This window comes from Protopterus annectens, chromosome 1.part0, assembly GCF_019279795.1.
Source record: "Protopterus annectens isolate FY-2018-M chromosome 1.part0, PAN1.0, whole genome shotgun sequence".
Lineage (NCBI taxonomy): Eukaryota > Metazoa > Chordata > Ceratodontiformes > Protopteridae > Protopterus > Protopterus annectens.
Genome location: NC_056725.1, coordinates 815238733 through 815259370, shown reverse-complemented (window position 1 = coordinate 815259370; position 20638 = coordinate 815238733).

Here is a 20638-nt window from a genome sequence, read left to right as displayed (position 1 = left end):
CCACTAGTAGGTTAGCAATTTCTGATGGATCAATGTGTGTGATATCATTTGTCACTAGGTCAGCACATGTCTGGGTCCTACCTTTTAGGCAGCTGATGTAGCTGAAGAAAGCCTTATGGTTATCCTTAGCTGTGTTTACAAATTTTTTCTTGAAGTTGCCCTTAGAGGATTTTATAAGTTGTCTTATTTGTTTTTTAGGCTTAGGAGGGTACTTTTCCAGTGCTGGGATCTCACTTTGTTATTCTTAGACAACAGCTTCTTACACTTGTTGTACAATTTATCTATACAAGAATTCCACCAGGGTGGCTTGTTTTTTCAAGAGACTCTTACTTTGGTCTTATCCGGCACAGCCGAGTCTATACATTTGCATAAGTGTTGATAGAGGGTATCTGAGTATGCGGGTCTATATTAGAACACCGAACAGTTAAAATGTCGAGTGTTCTAATATTGACCCATTTTCAGCGAATGCTGAAAATATTGAAGAAGCAGAAAACTGAATTCTTTACTAGGGAAAGAATTTGATTGTCCATTTCTGTTGCCTCGGTATTTTCAGCGCTCTGTTGGAAAGTTACGGGTCAGGTTCAGGTAAGTGTGCAATTGAGTGCGGGATAGGTATGTGCGCGATTGTGAGGACATGAGGGTTAGGGTGGGTTAGGTGAGTTAGGGTTAGGGCGTAGGTTAGGTATGTGTGCAATTGTGTGGACATAACGGTTAGGGCGGGTTAGGTGAGTTAGGGTTAGGGCGCGGGTGAGGTGAGTGCACGAAAGTGACAGACCTTAGGGTTAGGGTTTGGGTTAAGGTAAGTGGATAGTTAGTGGTGTGTGCATAGTTTAGTGTAGGGTTAGTTGTAAGATTTTAGGTGTGTGTGTGTGTGTGTGTGTGTGTGTGTGTGTGTGTGTGTGTGTGTGTGTGTGTGTGGATTGCTGTGTGTCTGGTGTGCTTGTGTTGTGTGTATGTGTTTTGGAACAGCAATTTTTTTCCCTAGGAAAAAATTTGCTGTTCTGAACGTTTGATGTTTGGTATTTTCGATTGGTAGGGTTCGATATTAAACCACTCGCCATTTTGAATGTTTGGTGTTCTAATGTAGACCCTGAGTATACTTTAGTATAGTTGCCAAAACCATCTGTGGGCACTGGAGTTTGGAAAATATTTATGACAACCCCTAGGAGGGTATAGTTGGCTTTGGTAAAGTTTTTTAATCTGAATTCACCTCTGATGGGTTCTGGAGTTACTGCTATTTTAAAGGTGACTGACTTATGATCAGATTTTACTAATGAGGGTCCTACACTTACGGTAGCACAGGTCTCTCATGTTGGTGAGAACCAGGTCAAGTATATCTGAGCCCCTTGTAGGATTCTGTACAATTTGTTCCAGGGCATTTGAGTTAATAAAGTCAAGGAATGTTTGTGCAAGTAAGTTGGGGCTCATATAGGTTTCCCAGTTGATGGTAAGATAGTTACAATTCCGCATGACAAGAATGTTAGGTTATATTTTGATTGACTCAAGTAAAGCCAAATAAGCCACATGAGAATCTTGGTTCATGGCGGGGGACCTGTAACCAGCAATGACTTGAATGGGTGGTCTTACCCACAGTAATCTGAACCTGGAGTAACTCCATAGAGTTATCTTATCTAACCAGTCTGGAGGAGTATTTATCTTTAATGTAGATAGATAATCCACCACCTTTGGTTCTCACACACATGGTCTGAAAGTGTGGAAGGCATTTGAACCAGATTTCTATGACTGCACAAATGTCTACATCATCCAAGGAAAGGAATGCTTCTAGAGAGTGCAGCTTTTGGTTTAAACTCCTAGCATTCAGCAGCATAACCCTTATTTTGTTTGTGCTGGATATTTTCACGTTGGAAGTTTTGTTTTTGAGACCTTGCCTAAAAAAGGCACTATGGGGGAGGCAAGAGTCATAGTCAGCAACCGAAAGCCCAGAGGTGCCAGGAGCAGACCATCTCTGGCAAAGCAAGGTCTATCAACCATGTAATCCCAAGCTGACAGAAACGGGATCCCCCTTGAATGACACCAGAAACTAAGCCAATTATTAAAGTCAATCATTTTTTGTTTACATTGTGGCATCATTCTAGGTGAGGGCAAAATGCTGCTCAAGGCTAGGGACATACCTGTGCTGGACACATATTCAGAGAGCTCAATCATGTCTCTCTTCATATAGTCATAAATTAGTACCAGGCTAACTGTACTTGTGAACTATTCCAAGTCCAGCCAATTACTCCATGTGAGAATCAAACCCTGCACTTTGTGCCTAAAAGGATGAACACCTTAACCACTATGCCAACCTCCCACCCTAATGTCTCTCAATTTGGTAACAACCCTTTCTACACCCTGTTGCATAAGTCATTGTGCTAAAAGTTTTTTATTATTAAAAAATAGTTGCTTAACAGTAGTCCTAAATTCACGCATATTACCCAGATGCTCCCTTATTTTCTCTTTAGCATTCCAATTTTGTGCCTCTTATTGTTCTGTGAGATTTCTTATTCCGCAATGCTTTAACCTTTGTCAGCCCCTCTGGTAATTCCTATTACATCTTAACCATATCTCTTTCTCTTTTATTTCTACCCTTTTTTTAAAACTCCATTTTCATTTTATCCTACTCACTAGCTATAACTTCCAAAGATATTTCTAATTTGTGTAATAATTCTCAAATAATTTCCACTAACCCTTCCTTAAATTCCTCTCTTTTTAACAGGTAAGAGGGAAAGCACCAGTGTCTCATTCTGACTTCATTATCATGCATTTTTATCTTGTTTTTTTAAATCAGCTCATGATCAGAAATAATTATTGGATGTGTATCAAAGCTTTCAATTAAATACACACGTTCCTGCAAAATATATTTTCTGTGTAGTCTAGCCATGTTATTGCAACTTGAGAAATAATATATAAATTTTGTCTTTCACACCAAATATTTTCATAAATTACTTCAGAAATCTACCCTCTTTTGTTATATTTTCCTTCTAGGTCCCCCTGAGACATCTTCACTATTGCAAATCAAATTTCAGTCTGCACCTATAAGTGATATTCCCTGCTGAAAGTTGATTATTTCTCCCAAAATTTTCTTAAAATCCATAATAGCAGTTTTTGGGGAATATAAATATATGCCAGTATAATCTTCCTCCCTTGCCAGTGGTCGCAAATCTACAATTTTTGTTTCCCCCCTTATGATAAAAAGCTCTTGTTCCCACCTATTATATATGATAGTTTTTTGAATGTGTATTTCCAATTTTTGTGTTACACACACACTAATGTTTGGCAAGATTATCTTTTATACAGTTATTTCCATTTCAACCTATGTCATATTTTTGTATATTTTTTGTTTTAATGAAAACCCTTAATACATTTTGAAAACACCCTCATACCCTATTAATTTAAAACACTCAAAACTATGTACATTTTCAAAAAATAAAGTTCAGCCCACCTAATAGGAACAATTACTACAAATAGACAGCTACACCTGCAGGCATTACCTAACCTAACATTAAGGTTACACATAATAAAGTATATGCCTGTGCTCCCATTATTGTCTGTTCTTTCCTTATATCTATTCCTCTCCCTGATGTGCAAAGCAGCTTGTATACCTTCAGAAACCATTACATTTTAGCTCAAAGAAAAGGTTAAATGAAACTAAATTGTACACTGTTCTATTATATGCATTAAAGTAGTAATGCTGATATAGACTTTCATATCTCCTATTCACGTCACATAATTTAAAACTTTATTTTTGGCTGAACTGCTTGCCATAATGTCGTTACATTTTGCAAACAATGCTCAGAACTCTCAAAAGTAATTGTTTGTACCTGCAGACAGCTCAGCTCCATGTAAAAGCAGTCAGCAATGATTGTTTGTAAATTTCATTCAGGACCGAATGTACAGTTGCCTTAGCAGCAGACTTCTCAACTCTCTCTCTGAATATTTGCTAATGGAAAAAAGCAAGCTAATATCTTTGCAGATGTAAGAAATTTTCATGACTTTCATCATTTTGTCTTATTTTTCAAGCCTACTTGCTTATAAAAAATACTTGTTTATGACTTAAGCAAAGGGCATTAATCTAGGCATTCACTGTTGTACAAATCAGAGAAAATATTTCAATTCTACATATAATCTGTACTCTTTTACACCCACCCCACCCCAGCAGCCAAAGATCATAGCACATTCACATCACATTTCCTTTTTTTCTGGCCCTTCTTCTCTTGTTATAATGCAAAGCCTATATTTCTTATAACCAAAAGGGTATTTGTTTAATTTAATACATTCGACACATACAACAATCACTGAAGAGACTCCTCCCACATTTAAAATACTCCTAACTACACACTACACAAAACTGCTTTACAATGTACAAGATGCAGTTCACATCATGGAAAGTTTTATATAAATGCTAATACGAACAAAAATTGTTATACTTGCAGTTCATTTTCCCTTTTAATGCCCTTCTAAACATTAATAACATAAAGTGGGTTATGCCACCTACAAGTTTAACAAAATCTTAAAAAATGTCAAGTTTAACAAAGTCAACAAAAGTCAAGTCTTCCTCCACTGCTCTTTCTCACAAAACCATATTTCACAAATGTGATTGATGCGTTATAATCTTCCATGTATTCACTAATTTTGGTCTTTGTTGGTCTTCTTCCTGTTCCTCTCCCTCTCCAAACACCAGACTCTAGTTCAAATCCAAGCTACTTCTAATTCTTCTAGGAAATTTCTGTGATTTTTTTCTCTCAAGCATTTCCCTTTGGAACACTGGTAAAGGTTTCACTGGCAACTTCTCTTCATGAGATTTATTGCCTGAAGAATAAGAAGCAGAATCCCCTGCTATTTGCTGACTCACATTTGTTGGATAAACTTTTTTTTATTTCATCCTTTACCTGTTCTGCATCAAAAAATGTCTTTGATCCTCCAGGAAAAATATTCTTAAGACAGCTGGATATGGCAGCTTGAATCTCAAACCTGCCTCTTACGTTCCCTTTCCCACTTGGAATACAGCGAATAATCATTTTCCACAAACACTTTGCTGTCTCTAGTTTTTAATACTTTTCCCTTCTGCCATAGTTTTGTCAGGATCAACTATTTCTGCTGGTATGATTGAATACTTACTAATACAGGTCTTGGCTGCTTTCTCATGTCTGAATCTGGAGCATATACTCAATATGCACTTTCAGTTAACAAATCCTGCTGCGGAATACCAGTTCAGTTGCTTATTTTTGCTTTCATAAAATAAATACCATCTGTTCCTTCCAGTTTCTCTGGTACTGTGGAAGGGATCAGGTTTTCTCTGCACAGTCTGCCTTCTAACTCTACCATTTTTTGAAACAGCTCTTCTTGAGAAGTCTCATACTCAGCTAGCCATTTCTTCATTTCAACCACGTTTGCAATTTTATCAGTTCATTTGAATGGTTAGTTATGTTTTTTTATATTTTTTACAATCTTTTATTATTTGAGTTGATATACTCCTTCAACATTCATTTATTTTAATCACATCTGGGTACATTTAATTTTTTTTCCTCTAAATTATTGAAAGCCACCTCTTGCACCAAAACTGAAGCTTGAAATGTTTCTTGTTGAATAGCTGCAATATTCTTCCCAGGCAGTGTTTTCTCTTCACCTTTTCAGGTTGCTTTTCTTTCAAGGTTCTCTACATTTCTTTTTTGTTGGCATCCAGGCAGTGTACTTACTAGCCAGAAACTGACTTTTACTCAAGCTGTTAAATTTCACTTGCTCTTATTTTTCAGTTTCTTTTTTCATAATGGAGGAGCTATAATTAAGCTGTCATCAGTGTGCAGCCATCGTAGAAATCTATAACCCAAAGTTTAAGCATTTTCTCTACCTCTTCTTAACTGCTTGGCATTGTGATTCAGGAATTTATTGTGGTTGCAAATTTACTTTCTCACCAGACATGGTTTTTGCGTTGTGTTGAATTAAATTGATTCTTTCGGGCAACTTTGAAAGGATGCCTTTATTCCTTCTTGTTTCTGAGACAGTGATAATGTCTTATTTATTCTGGTGTCAGAATACTTTGAGGTATTAACTTCCTCTGCACACAAACTTAGTACAGTAACTTGGAGTTATTTCAAAGAGTTTATTGTGCTACTGGGCATAATTACAAGTACTGGCATAAAGTTTTGGCATATATTTATGTTTGTATGTTTGTACATAATTTCAGTCACCTTCACTACTGTGTGCTGCTATGGCAGAGGCATTTCACAGATCAAGTCCACTTATGTTTGACCATAATATAACAGAGTATCAGAGAGTATTTGAGCAGGAATACAATATTTTCATACAAGCAGCTTTTTCTAACAAAGATGCATGTACAAGGGCATTCATTTTGCTTAACTTAGCTGGGTCAGAAGCTGTTGAAAGAGAGCATTCATTTGTGTATGCACCAGAAGTATATGCAGGAGAAGGGGCAAACCATCATATTGTGGTACTAGCTGAATCACTGGAAGACCCCGAGTGCTTAAAATGTAAATTTAGAGAAATGTGCAACCTCCAGACAAATGTTACATTAGAGAGGCACTTATTCTACACAAGAGACAAAAACTTTTGCAGCTTATCTCACTGACTTGAGAAACAAAGCTAAAATGTGCAAATTTGGTGATTTGACAGATGAGTTAATAAAGGACAGGCTTGTGTGTGGTGTTAATAGTGCTGTAGTGAGAACGATTTTGCTTCATGACAGTGATTTAAAGTTAAGCAAAGCCATCGAGATTTGTCAGATCCATGAGGTCACAGAAAGGCACACAAGTATGCTTGCAAGTGATAAGAGCATGGTTTCAGCAGCCTCTAGAGCAAACATAGACAGCATGCAGCACATGGCAAGCAGAAACAGGCCTAAGCACATGGCAGCAGCAACCCCTGTAGGTGTGGCAAGGAAAACCTGGAGTTTTCTAGCAAGTTCCAAGACTAGCTTAGTTAAAGGAGCATGCTCAGTACAGTATAGGAGTATGTCAGCAAAACCCAAGTCAAGTCTTATTGTTAAATGTCGTAATTGTGGAGCCAACCATGAGTCTAAAAGAGAGAAGTGCTTAGCATTTGGTCAACAATGCCACAAGTATAAAAAATGGAACCATTTTCAAAGTTTTGTAAATAAAGCAAACCTCATTCAGATATTAAGAGAGGTCATTCAAAAAAGCAAGTTGGTCATATAGAGAGCTGCAACCCTACTTTCCATGCAGATAGTGTATCAATGGTCAGTGAAAAGGTTAATGCAGTAGATTTACTAGCGAAGAATGATGTATTTTGTACTGTCCTGATCAATGGTAAATCCACGGAGCTCAAAGGAGACACTGGTACAAAGTGTAATGTAAATGTCAGCAGAAACATTTGCTAAAGTAAGAGCTGGTGAGCAACTTAATCTGGTCAATTGTGTGAAGCTTGTTGCTTGTGGAAATGAAGAGATTCAAATGGAGGGTTCAGTAATGCTTTCATGTTATTTGGCTGGGAATGGTTACAGCTTGCAATTTTATGTAGTCTGAAGACCCGTGCAGTCATTATTACGTCTCAAAGACAGTTTTAGAATGAAACGGTTTTATTTTACCAAATGAGTACATCAGGTAAGCACATGTCCCAGTTCCAGCTGCAGTGATGCTATTTTTTCAGACTATGCTGATGTGTTTGATGACAAGCTAGGCAAACTTCTAGTTGTGTACTCCATGATTGGTAGACCCAGAGGCCGGTCCAGTGGTCAGACCAACAAGACCAATTCCAATAGTTATGCAGGACAAAGTCAAGGTCCAGTTACACAAAATGGTGCAGCAAGGTGTGATTTGTCCAGTTACAGAACAAATTGAGTGGGTGTCATCCATGGTAGCTGCTCATAAGAAAAACTCAGATGAAATTAGAATATGCATTGACCCAAGAGACTTAAACAAGGCATTAAAAATACCTCATCATCCTATGCATACAGTCGACAAAATGGCAAACCTCATGCCAAATGCCACTGTTTTTTCTGTATTAGATGCAAAGAGTTCATTTTGGCAAGTGATTCCTGATCCCAAATCTTCACTACTGACTACATTCAGTACCTCATTTGATACATACAGATTCCTCAGGATGCCTTTTGGAATAGATTCTGCTAGTGAAGTCTTTCAGTGTTCAATGGAGCAATTTTTTTCAGGCTACCCCTGTGTGATAATAGTTGATTTACTAGTTGGAGGTGATGGTGAAGCCGAGCATGACAGAAACCTCAGGAAAGTTCTGGACAATGTGTGTGAAGTGAATTTAAAGTTCAATCCCCTGAAGTGCAAATTCAGACTACCAGAAGTTACTTACGTAGATCATTTAATTACCAGTACAGGCTTATGACCAGATACTTCCAAACAAGCAGCTATCCTTGAGATGCCAACTCCAGGCAATGTCCAAGCCTTATAGTGTTTTCTGTGTTAAATATTTGGGTAAATTTATCCCTGACTTTAGTATGTTATCAGCACCCTTAAGAGAGCTGACATGCAAAAATGTTGTATGGTCATGGTTAGAATAACACCAGAGAGCATTTGATAACCTCAAACAGTAAATTTCTTACCCACCTACATTAAGATACTATGATGTCCACAAACAATTCTTTCCTGTAATGCTTCAAAGTTTGGTCTTGGTTCAGTTACTCTTCAGGAAGGCAGACCTGTTGCCTATACATCTAGAACTCTTACTCAAACTGAGATGCAGTAGGCTCAAATTGAAGGAACTTTTGGCAAATGTGTTTGCATGTTCAGAGTTCCATGATTATATTTATGGACGGGCAATCCAGATAGAAACTGACCATCAACCTCTAGTTACTATTTTAAAGAAAACTATGCACTCTGCTCCAGCAAGACTACAAAGAATGATGCTTAAATTGCAAAAGTACAATTTCAAAATGGTCTATACAAAGGGTAAACTTCTTTATCTGGCTGATACCTTATCCAGATCACCCAGAAATACTAAAGAACAGCTTGATGCAGAGAATTTTGACTTTGATGTCATGGAAGTGCTTAATTTGTCTACCATGTGATTTGATGAGCTAAGAGATCATACAAAGATTGATTCAATTTTGCAAAAGCGCAACCACTTCATCAATGTAGAATGGCCATCAAAGCAATCCAGTGTACCACCAGTAGTGCAACTTACTTTCCATACAGAGATGAGATGCTGATGAAAGATGGCACCATTTTCAAAGGCAAAATGAAACTGTCCTTTAAAGTACAGCAAGTGCACGGCCCCAAAAAGGAAAAGCTCAAGTCAAAAATCCAAGGCCAGCACACACTGGAGTATAAATTCAAAACTGCTTTATTAAAGCATGTATAAATCATTTTCAAAGGTCCAAAAGTTGTTGTTCCTACTTCCTTACAGTGTGAATGCATTCAGATTTTACATCATGGCCACCCAGGTTCCGATTCTACCAAAAGAAGAGTGAGAGGACTAGTATTTTGGCCTTCTCTTGACAAAGTGCTTTCTTCTTCTTCACTGTGCAACAGTACTAAGCTGCATTTGCAAAAAGAGCCACTTCATCTAAGCCAAATTCCTGAACTACCTTAGAGCCACTTCATCTAAGCCAAATTCCTGAACTACCTTGGTCAACAGTAGCAACTGACATAGTTGAGTGGAACAGTCAACTTTACTTAGTGTTGGTTGACTCTTTCTTATTCAAACTGGTTTAAGATCAATTTGCTACCTAACCTAACGTCCAGTGCTGTTATCAGTAAGATAAAATGTAATTTCTCAGTTCATGGTAGTCCACACAGTTATTTCTGACAATGGTTCTCAGTTTACCAGTCAATTGTTTCAGAGATTTGCTAAAGAGTGGGACTTTATCCATGTTACTAGCAGTCCTGAATATCCCCAGTCAAACGGCCTTGATGAACATGCAGTACAAAGTGCAAAGCAATTACTAGAAAGGTGAAGGCATGACAATACTGATATCTTCTTGAATTTACTCAATCTCAGAAATATACCCCGTGACAATCTACTAGGTTCGCCTGCTCAGAGACTACTATCTAAGCAAATCAGAACAACCTTGCCTATCAGTTCTAGTTTGTTGGTGTGTAATGCTAAAAACAACAGAACAATCAAAACCCAACTTTTTAAAAAGCATTCTCAGAAGTCCAGCTATGACAAAATGAGCAGATTTCTTCATCAGTTAAAAGAAGGAGAGACAGTGAGGATGCAAATGGTGAAAGGCTTTGATCTAATTGGTCAAGTGAAAGGTATATGTACCGAGCCGAGATCCTGCTTAGTGGAATATGAGGATATAGAATACAGGAGAAACCACAGACATCTTCTTCCTGTATCAGAAATGATATATCAGCATCATACCTGTGATACAGACTCTAGATCTCAGAGAAACCCAGATAATATTTGTACCGAGGAACATGTCGCAATATCCATTTCCATTCCTGATGATGTCCCTGATGTCCCCAAAGTTGAACATTCCATGAAGACAGTCCCCATTGTTAGATCCAATTCTGACTTTTATGTTACACGGTCAGGTCAAATTTCAAGACCTAGTGTAAAATACACAGCAACTTGGACATAATTGTTTTATATCTGTCTGATTTTGTATGATTGCATGTCGAATAATTAGTTCTGTATAATTACATGTCAAAAGATCATTTCTGCAAATTGCATGATATTGAATACTGTCATTTCATATAAGGACTATTTCTCAAAGAGGGAGGATGTAGATCAGAGCATGTGTATGTACCTTTAAGAAGCATTTCCAGATGTAGCACGTGCATATAAATACTGAGCATGTGCAGGCAGCAGTGCCATTTTGAAAGAACAGCCAGATTGTTAACATATATGAGTGCAGTAGTCAGTCTGTTTATAGGTTTATTTAAGTTTAAATTACAAAGCCTCATTTCTGGTGTGTTTGTGTGTAATAAAGCTGCTTGAACAGAACCCACAAATGTTTGTCTGTTTTATCCTGACTAGACGAGCAACAGAGTGGGTGCATTCATCACCCGTGTGGAGTTACCAGGTATGGTGCATAGGTTTGTGCACTAGACCATAGGCACACGCCTATGTCAGATAGAGAGCCTGCTTACCATTCTGGTATGGCAAACTGACTGTAGGTGCAGACATCAGCCACTGCAACCAGTGACGCAGTAATGGAACAGTGCTGACAGTCCACTGTGTGGAACTGGAGTCACACTTTTACCATGTCTGATGTCTGTGGGACCTTGATTTCCCTACCTTCACCCCAATCAAGGTGTTCACACCCCCTCTTGTGTCCTTCAACAACCCTGTCTCTTATCTTGTATGTTTGGTCTGTCTGAAATTGCTTCCTCACCTTCCCAACTTGCTTGCCTCAGACATGCCTATGTCCCTTCCCCAACATTCCACTCTTTCCTTAAAAAAAAAAAAAAAAAAAAAAAGACAAATCCCCCCCAAAAAATGTTGTCCTATACATAGCTCTCCATTTTGCACATGTGTATACTTGACAAACTTAATTTGATCCAATAGGCTTCACAATGCAATTATGTTGTCACCCCTCTCTCTGGAGGTGACAGTCCAAATTCAGCTAAGATTCTGTACATGTGCACACTTGTTACTGTTGAAGAAATGGATAGCTATGGTTCTTACCTACACCCTTCTTGCACATTCCTGCCTTCCTTTCACTTTGTTTTTTCCCTGCTTGCTCCCCATTTCACCACTGTCCAATCTCCCCCAGTTCTTTTCTTTAAAGAATCTGTGCATGATGGTGCATGGTGTGCAGCATCACTAAGTGATGGTAACTGGCACTAGTATCAGTGAATGTATGTAAAAGTATAATAGATACTTGTAAACATTATGCAGACATTCCACTTTCAACCCCTGTACCATCTGCCTTCATCACCAATGCATTAACCAATCCAGCCACAGAGCCAGTTAATTAGCAAAGTATTTTATACAATCAATACTAATTGTCACATATTCTCAACAAAACATGTTTGTGCAATGTTTCCTCATCTTGAGCTCTTGGTAGCAATTTTTACACTGTTCACCAGTGTGGGTATACTGGTAGCACTGAACAAATCCCCGGCCAAACAATTCCATGCATCTGATTTGTAATCAGATCCATGATAGAGGTCCTGCAACAGTTGGGGACCATACACATTCACCAGGAGTCCAACAAGCACTTTGGACTCCTGTGCACTTCACCTTTGAGACCAAAATCTCAAAACCTCTCCACAAACACCAGTCATGTCTAATGCAGATGAAGACCAATCTATAATGTTTCCCACCAATTCCAGTTATGACAGATACTGAGAGCATGCACTTTTCAATTTTGCAACATTTGAAAATGGTGTTCATCACTTACTATTGCGCAAACACACACAACATGTTTGTGATGGTAAACCAATAAAGAGATGTTCACCAATACAGATATTAATACATAAGTTCATAAACACAACATTAGTATGTCAGCCATCAGGAAAATAATCATGATATAAGGAATACTAGGTTGACTGCTATAACTGAGGGTGACTATAATGTGAAGTGAGACAACATTAACAAAGACAGATATATGCTGTATTAGATCCATGGACCTTAACTGTGGTAGTCCTACACTCCCAGCTGTTGACAGAAGAAGAATGTAAAACATACATGTCTATATTTAATTTCATTGCTATCTAATGGAATTCACATTATTAAAATACAGGCTGCAGTACTTGTATTTGAACCCAGGACAATGTGAACTTCAGCCTGACACTTAACATTTGCAGCCACGGGAGATGTTACATGAACACTTCCTAGAGTACTATTCCTCCTGAAGTTCACACTATTAAATGCAGTGCAACAGTGCTTAACAGGTTTGCACCATGCAAACTAACATTAATAGAATGCATCCCATGTCTATTTTTAGATGTCTGGGTCCTGTCTGCTATGTGGGTTGTCCATTGCAGTTTGTGCACTGCCACTGTGCGTGCAAACCAGCTGAACATAGATGAAGGCATTTGTGCTAAGCACAGCACTGCATACACACTGGCCCAAAAATTAAGAGAAAAAAGCAAGTAATAACAGGCAGAAACAGAAATCAGTGCATGACATACACAGTACAATATGTTAGTATGCATGAAATATGCCTACATAGGTCGACAATCCAAATCAACGTCCAGTGCACATTCAGAACACAGGATGGATGCCTTAACCCTGTTTTTCACACATAAACCTTTGTAGCAAGCAGCAACATTAATTCAGCACACAAACAAATTGAACAGAATTTACACTTTTATTACAATATCAAATGTTACATGTACATGTAGTGAAATGTTTATCTTTGAAAATACTGCACTTAGTGATCACACCCTGTTATGATACTTGCTTGCAAATATGTAGCACTGCCTTAACTGTCTGTGCGCCTTGGTCATTCAGCAGTTATCACACCAGTACCCTGGTGCATACAGTGTGTAAACCATTCTATATCATTGCACTTACAATGTCAACGGATATTAACTAGGAATGATATGATATGCAGTTGCCATTTAAGGAAAACCAGGATGGATGTCACAAACAGGCATTGACTGCTCTTTTGGGGGTGGGGGAGCAAAGTTATGTCCTTGCTATGGCACCAACAAGACTGTGTTGGCCTGGTTAATCTGCTTGCTTGGCATCCTGCCTATTGTCTGACTTAGGCATGGTTGAGAAGTGAGAAATTGCAATGTGTATCCTTACTATCAAACTGTTATCTCTAATGTTTTCCCAGTACAAAAGTATAGTGATGTAGGAGGATGGTTTTAGGCTCCCAGGTAGTGAGTCAGTGAGCTAAGATTTTTAAGTTCAACACATACCTTACTTTCCATTGTGATGGTTTCCCTGCATTTGGCTCTGGCTGTGAGTCAAGGCTGCCAGAGGTCTCACATCACTGTGTCCTTGGCCTGCAAAGTAGTCACCCTCTCTGTCTATGTCTATTGGTGAAAGCAGCAGCATTGTCTTCAGCCTATAGCACAAACAAAAAATATTAACAAATCAGCAGTTACTAACAAGCTGTCTGTGATTACTTTGTGTCTCTACTTCACTATGTTCTCAATCCACATAAAAAGCCAGCATGGAGTCTACGTGGATGCTTTATATCTTGTTGACTAGCTCCACAAGATAGGTTGATTATCATGCAGTTCAACTGCATATGCTGTAATTAGCATGTCTAAAGCACAGACTAGGACAGATGCAATCAATTACTAATGAACTCCATTATAAAAAGACTAATGTGTAGCTAGGCCAACTGATATGGATGAGAGTTATTGCATTGTTGAACTCATTGATTTTCAACATTATATCTCTACAGATGAGTATTGTACTCCGGCAAGTGTGCATCCATTTTGTTAACTCCATAGTGCATATGCTGGAAGGTAGTTAAGGATAATGTGACGCAAATCTGTATGCATTTTCTTGATCTGTTATCAGGGCATGGCCTTGTTTTTCAACCCATAGCAGAGGTACGGAGTATGTAGAGTAGGCTGAAAATATATTGTGTGATAACTATGCACACATGCTTCATTGAAAGTTCCTTTGATTGCACGATTAGCATTTCACAGTTGTTTGGTTAGCAAAACTAATTCTTAGCATATTTTTTATTTTGGGTGGGGGCGAACAAAGATGAGTTCCTGCTATGGCACAAACTAGAATGGACTGTTATTTTGTGTGTGTGAGTATAGTTGAGTATCAGTTATGGCACAAACAAGGATATGTTCCTCTTGGTACACTCCTTGTTTTCTACCCACCATTGTTATTTTTTGACCCCTGTTCAATCTTTACATTTTATCAAGTGGCAAATACTGACAGCCTTCCTTTACTACTCTTATGTATAAACAGTTTATTTGTACTTATGTGATCCTTATATGTGTTATTTTAATTTCTTTCAAGACACAAAATGCTGGTTTGACGTAGGCCCCCATTTACCAAGGCTGAGAATGACCTAATCAGAGAGGGATTATGTCAGCATCATGCAGTACTACTGTCCAGAGGGCAGGCCAATATGTCTCAGTGTATAGCCCTGTGGGATGAATTCGTATGCAAAATTAATGATATTGGTCAACACAATCACACCTATGAGCAGGTGCATCACCAAGCAACAGATATAATGACAGCTGCAATGATGACAGCTGCAAGTAGGCATGCAGCTCCAGTGGCATGTGATCACCAGATCACCGGTGGTGGGCCTGCTGCAGAACCCCCCTCTCACTGCCAGAGAGGAATTCCTGGCCAACATTGCCACACAGGACAGCTCCCGGCAATCACTGACCCAGTATGTTCTTGATGTGGGCGCCACTTCTGCATCTCAAGAGGAGATTCCAGGTACACTTTGTTAGATCATCATTAGAATACTGTGGCATTCTGAAATGGTGCCAATAGTTTATATATGTGTGTGTCAAGTTGTTTTTTGGGTGGGGAATTTAAGACAGTTGCACTTTTATGTTTATTTTTAGGTTGTCAGCCACATTGTTGTTGACAGCTGTGTTAGTGGAGGTATAGATGAATAAAGTTATTACCCCTGTTATATTGTTAAATGTGGTGCTGGTGCCATCACATTCTTCCCTTGCTTATTTCAGGACCGTTAGGTATTCTGCGACATAGGCCTGCTGCAGTTGGTAAGTGTAATAAATTTATGTCATTACTATAGATAAATAACAAGATATCTGTTAATGTGTTCTCTCAGGCCTGCTCTGTGTATTGCTGTACTGTTTGCATATCTGTCACCTGTACAGATTTTTGCTGAATGCCAAGATATTTACTCATATTTCTTGACTGTAGTTCATATCATAGTGATTTCCTGCCAAATTATTTTCAAATCATTAAAGATTAAAGACATAAAATAATGACAGAGATCTGAGTTTCACACTTCATAGCCTTCATAGATGCCATGCTAAAGCAAAACCTGTTATTCTATCAACTGTCTAGGTTTGTAAAACCAATATTTCTAAATTGTCACTATTCTTGGGACTTTGACCAAGCATTATTTATGGCTTTGTTCAGAAGCCTTACTTTTGGAGGTTGAGAGGTATGACTGTCTGTAATAGTGATAGAAGTGTAAATTGTTTAGCATATATTGTAGCATGGTAGTTCAGGTATTAATGTATTCCTGTGTTTTTTCCTTTTATTAGAGGTGATCATGGAAGTGGTTCTGTGTCACCTGCGCCACCTGATGTCAGTGTCTCATCTGACTCTGATAATGATGGTGGCCAAAGGGAAGTGCAGGCAGGGGTTGCAGAGGCTACATCTGACAGAGAGGTTGACAGTCAGCAACCCCCATCATTTTCCTCATACACAGCCAGTATGCCTACGCATCCCCAATTAATTCAGCACGCATCTGAGTTATATCTTTGATGTTGCAGACGAAAGCCTTATGGTTATCCTTGCCTGCGGTTTTGACATATTTCCCATAAGTGCTGTGTGAGGATTTTACAAGATGTCTTATTATCTTGCTTAGGCTGGGGATGTTAGTCTTCCAGTTTGGGATTTAAACTTTTGTATTTGTAGACATCAGCCTTGTTCGCTTACTGTATACTCAAGTAATGTCAGTTATCCATCAGCATGGTTATGATTTTCTTAAGGATCTCTCATTGATCCTGTCAGTGCATCTATATTACAAGATCGAATGCTTACGTGATCGAACACCTAAACATCGAACTTGTAATATCGAACCCAAAAAGTCGAATGGCGCAGGAAAACATGTCAGTCGGCCATGGGAAAAAAATAACTTTGCACCCAAACTAAGTGCTGTGCCCCCCACACCCCCGCAATTAAATGTACCAACTCCAAGATCACTCTACAGTAGTTAAAACAGCAAAATCCAACAAACGGCCAAGGAAAATCCTTCCCTGCATTAAATCGGATGTTCGCTGTTTTTTGCTTTCGATATTACAAGTTCGAATGTTTAGGTGTTTGATTACCTAAGCATTCAATCTTGTAATATAGACCCCCTATCAGTTACATCTGTGTCCATATATTTGTATAGATGTTTATACAGGCCATCAGGGTATACCTTACTATATTTGTCAATGTCCTCTGTGGAAACTGGAGTGTGGAAGATGATTATACCATCACTTAAGATGGTGAATTTATGTTGGAAAATGTATGTCCAGCTGACCTATCATTTTTAAATTCGGTACCTATTGCAAATTGTGAACAAAATACTTTATGATTGGATTGACACAGTGCAGCCCCTACACATGAAGGCTTGCACTGGTAAATGCTATTTGTGAGGACTAGATCTATAATATTACAGACACTTGTGGGGAGGTACAGTCTTAGTTCCATGGCATATGAGTTATCAAAGTCTAGGAATTATTATATAAGTGAGTTTGGGCTCATATAAGTTTCACAATCAATGTAGTTATAGTTGTAGTCATCCACAAGTAAATTGTTTTGTTCAACTTTGATTGTTACAAGTACTTATAAATAGGCTGTGTGGCCTTTCTTGCTCATGGAAGGGGACATAAAACTGTCAATGACATCATAGGTTCATAGGTTCATAGGTAGGTACTAGGCTATCTGCCCGAGGGCATTTATAAGCTTAGCCAGAGTGTGTTGCTTTCGCCACCCCATTGATTAATTAACTGATCCTCTGTCAAGCAGAGCCAATGAAGTGATCCCAGGGGTGTATTTTCTGTTACCCATCCACTCGTCAAGGTTTCTCTTGAAGAGTGTTAGTGAGGGGCTCTGCCTAATGTAGTTTGGAATTTTGTTCCAAAGCATGGGGGAGTCTCTGTGACAGGAATCCATCCCTCCAGCATGTTATATTTATTGTTGTGGCGAGGTTTAGCTCACTAGAGCACGTGGCTCGCAGTGACTTGGATTTCTTTAGGTGGAGCATGTCCATCAATTCTGAGTTGGACATGGCTTTGTAAGTTAGGCAGAGATCACCTCTGATATGCCACTGATTACAGCTGGATTTATTTCAGTTGGGCTGTATAGGACATATGTTTGAGGCCAGTAATCCTCTTGGTGAGGTACTTTTGTGGTCTCTCCAACTGTTGGAAGTGTCTTGTGAGGTACATCCCAAATGGGGCATTATACTCTATGATGGGTCTGATGAGTGATGAGTAGAGGGGTACTATAACCTCTTTATTTCTAGATCTGAACTCTTTAGTAATTAGATGGGCCACATAGAAGGATTTCCTAACTAATTTGGCAATATGATTGTCAAAGGAGAGATTACTATCTACCTGGGTCTCCAGATCTCTTATTACCTCTTCTGTATTAAGGGGGCTGCCACCTATGTGGTAATTCATGGGTGTTTTGTTTTTCCCAAACGGGATGACTATGCATTTTTTGTCATTTAGCTTGAAGCCATGACTTTGACACCAGGTGTCTGCCTCAGTAAGGCCCTTTTGGAGGATGTCTGTGTCAGCCGGAGAGTCAATTATGGCTCCTAGTTTGCAGTCATTGACAAACTTGGTTAGCCATAGTCCTCCTGTGTTTGCCTGTACTTCTGAGAAGTATATGCAGAACAGTAGGGGACTCAGGACCGAGCCTTGTGGGACACCACTTGTGACTGGTTTAGAGTCGGACCTGGAGCCCGCTATTCTTACCGTGTGAGTTCTGTCTGTAAGCCAGTTGGCAACCCATCTTGTGATGTAGGGGTTTATGTTCAGGCTGTTGAGTTTTTCTGTAATACCCAAGTGGAGAATGGTGTTGAAAGCCTTGACGAGGTCAAGGTAGGCTGTGTGAGCAACCTTTCCCTTGTCTATGGTCTTGGTGACTGTCTTGAAGAAGTCAACCAGGTTCAGTAAGCATGATCTGCCCTTAACAAAGCCGAACTGGGTCAAGTCAAGTGTTTAGAGGTTCCCAATGCCTTTGTTAATGAGTTCCATGATGATGCGCTCCATAGCCTTGCAGACCAGGCTAGTCAGGCTTATGGGGCGATAGCTACCAGGGTCAGTTGTGACCCCTCCTTTGTGGAGCGGAATAGCTGTTGCTGTGCGCCATTCTATGGGCATGCAGCCTGTGGAGAGGCTAAGGTTAAACAGCGTGTTTAGGTGGGGGGTTAGTTTGTTCTGTAGTTCATGCAGGACACAGCCTGGGACACCATCTGGCCCCACTGACGCTGTGTTTTTGGCTTTTGAAAGGGCTATTTTCACCTGTGTGTCTGTGATTTCTGGGACACTACACTTTTCTGGTATTGTTGTGGGCCCTTTTGGGGGTGGGGGGGTGAAGTTTGCACTGAATCTATCTGCCAGGATGTTGGCAATATCAATAGGTTCAGTATATTTTGTGCTATTTTGCACCAGTTCAATGCATATCTGCGAGTTAACACTTAGATTCTTAACATAGCTAAAAAAGGCTTTGTGGTTATCTTTTGAATCCTTGGCTATTTTTCTTTCAAAGTTAGATTTGATGATTTTATGAGGGACCTTAGTTTCTTACTGATACTGATCAGGGATGTCTTTGCTTCTTGGGATTTGCTTTTTTTCTGAACTAGTTTCCTCCTCCTATTGTATAGCCTGTTTATGGCAGGGGTCCACCAGACTGGTTTCCTTCTCTAAGAGAAGTGAGTCTTGGTTTTGCTAGGGATGGCACGATCCATGCATCTGTGTAGGTGCTCATAGAGTGCATTTGCAAAGGTTTCTGCATCTTGGGCAGTGTTATCCTTTAGCGTGGGGGCTGTGAAACTTACCGCCTCTGTCTTAAGTAAGGTGGAGTTTGCTTTAGAAAAGTTTTTTACTGTGGTTTCCTTAGTTGGGGGTGATGGTGGGGTGTGGACATTCAGAGTGATTAGTTTATGGTCTGATCTAACCAGTGACGGGTTGACCTCTGGTGTGGAACACCTGTCGCCCATGTTTGTGATGACCAGGTTCAATATGTTTTCGGCTCTGATAGGGGAATTTACCAGCTGATCCAGAGCATTTGAGTTGATGAATTCCAGGAAGCGCTGGGCCTGGGAGTTTGTACTCCAGTAGTTTTCCCAGTTAATGGCAGGGTAATTGAAATGGCCCAATATCAGAGTGTTCAGTGGGACCTTCATGTTTTCCAGTGTCTCCAGAAAGGTGGAGTGGTGGTCCTGGGTCATGGAGGGTAATCTGTAGCAGGCCACAATTTGCATTGCAGATTTGCCCAATGTTAGTTGCACATGGATGATCTCAGAGGTATCATGCTGCACCACTAACCTGGAGGTGTAGGTATCCTTGATGAATATGGATACACCCCCTCCTTTTGTGTTTTGGTCCGTGTTCTGTGTCCGAAACATGTGGTACAAGTTGTAGCCTGGTAGTGCTGGGGTGCTCTTTGGAGCCTTGAACCAGGTTTCAGTTACTGCACAGATGTCGACGTTCTCCATACTGAGGAGTGCTTCGAGTGCATGCATTTTGAGATTTAAACTCCTGGTATTGCGTAGCATAACTCTCAGTTTTTTGTTAATTGTGCTGTTTACGGAGGTGGGTTTGACTTTTGAGCCATGCCTAAAAAAGGCACTATGGGGGAAGTAAGAGCCGAGCCTTGGCCAGTATTCGAAAGCCTAGGGGTGACAGGTGCAAGCCATCTCTTGTGAAGCAATGCGGCTTGTCGAGCAGGGGTTTGTTAGCCACAGTAAATTGGAGTTACATTAAGTCCATACAGTTTGTCTAACCCCTGCATAGGAGGAATTATCTTCAATGAGGAGAGATAATCCACCTCCTGTGGTTCACACAACTTCAAACTGTATTCTGAATGTGTGGAAGGACTT